The sequence below is a fragment of the Penaeus monodon genome, chromosome 21 (genome assembly GCF_015228065.2).
Source record: "Penaeus monodon isolate SGIC_2016 chromosome 21, NSTDA_Pmon_1, whole genome shotgun sequence".
In the NCBI taxonomy this organism is placed as follows: Eukaryota; Metazoa; Arthropoda; class Malacostraca; order Decapoda; family Penaeidae; genus Penaeus; species Penaeus monodon.
The window spans coordinates 23,549,351-23,551,113 of record NC_051406.1 but is presented as its reverse complement, the minus strand read 5'-3'; the positions used below and the strand labels follow the sequence as shown (position 1 = coordinate 23,551,113).

Below are 1,763 nucleotides of genomic sequence, written 5' to 3'. Positions count from 1 at the left end.
ACCAGTAAATATGCATTTCAAATTGCTCATTAGATTTTTTTTTAGAATTATTCTTGTACAAACACTGAATTTTTATACTGTAATGGGTCAGTGGCCAGGGTGTGGGTTTGTCAGCAAATGTTCATTATAATTCAATCATCATCATTAGCTTAGCTGCTGTTGTGTAGTCTCTAGGACACATTTCTCTGCTGACAGCCCATTCCTCAGCTGCTGCCCAGTGTGTATGTAATGTCCAGATATTCCTGCCAAATTACACAGCCCGTCACAACATATGCATATGTAATGAACCAGTGGCACTTTGGCACCTTCAGCAGTCATTACAGACTCTGAAATCACACTGGCATCCTTGTGCCTTCCAAAAAGCACCCGTGCCTTGTCCCAATCCCACAGTATGTGGAGGGACTCTTAGAGTTACTGCGCCTTCTAGTAGCGGTTTTCTTTTCCTTCTTTTTTTTGTGCAGCTTTAATGATATTCACATTTTTATGTGAATATATAGGAAAAGTGGTTGCAATGTGTATTTCTGAGTTCAGTTTTACTCCTTCTTTTGGCATTTCTTACATTATATAACAAGCAAGTCTTTTTATAAAGAAATGATTTTCATAGAAGCAACGTATTTATAATAATTATCATATATAGATTTTTACCATACATATTAACTACCACTTGTTAGAACCTCTGAGTATACCAATGGAACTCATTTCAGGTGTATCACCTGTTTAGGGACTGATGAATTGTGATAGAATTAAATGTCCTTCTAATGATAAACTTTGATATTTGAATGTCTCACATGAGTCATTCAAAAGATGAAACACTAGTTTTGGGGTTATCCATCTTGTGGGATAGTAAACTTGTCTGTGGTGATTTACATGATGATGAAGTAATATAGGTTATTTGAATGTTTGTCACAAACACTGTAGAATAGTTTTTATACATGTAAATTTGTAAAATAAATTATTTAAGAATGTGTTGTAGTTTCATTATGTATAGCTCCCCTTCTGGTTGATATCTTTGGTAAAGAGCAGAAAGAAAATAAGGAAACCTGCTTGTCTAACGACTACTGTCTGTGTCAACTATCCATGTCTGGAACTCAATTTCTATTCCACCGGATTATCTTATAAAATATCACATATTATTTTACAATTAACAAAATGTAATCAAGAGCTTTGTTAAAGCTATTGAATTAAGAATCAATAACCATAACAAAGAATGTTGTCCATGTATATTATCAAGATTCTTTTTCAATACTGTATAAACTAATTTTACATTTAAAGTTGGTTTTATTCTTTACTTCTAACCATCCCTAATATACTCTAGTCTAAATACCCTGAAGGAGAAGTTACTTTATTGAAAAACTGTCACTGCATATATATGTTTAAACTGAATATCTTTTATATTACCTAAGGAGTAAAATTCACTCTAAAAGCTAAAGAAATAAAATAAGAAAAAAATGATCCATTCTTTATTACATCGTGAGTTATTAAAATGCACATGGGTTACAGCCAATATAAACTGTAGTATCAATATACACTTCTCTCGTTCACTATCATGACAAAGTTACCAGTTCTTAGCTGGAAGAACAGAGAATACCATTTCAAACTGAATAATTTAAGCAACCTAGTGAATATTTTTCAACTTCTCTAATATCACAAAAAAGCCATTACACACACACACGCAAAACCTTGACTAGACATCTGAGAACTATCTGAAATGAATGCTTTTTGCTTATTATCAATACCCCAGCTTTGTCCGTCAAAGGAAAATT

The 1,763-nt window shown here is 32.8% G+C and overlaps 1 protein-coding gene across 1 annotated transcript in view; it reads left to right on the top strand.

Moving 5' to 3' along the window:
• The window catches only part of LOC119586365 (protein bark beetle-like), a gene marked incomplete in the record, with an annotated part of 82,897 nt that extends 81,932 nt beyond the window's left edge, over window positions 1-965 (top strand). The window contains 1 exon segment of the mRNA XM_037935077.1: window positions 1-965.
• Window positions 966-1,763: the final 798 nt, after the last annotated feature.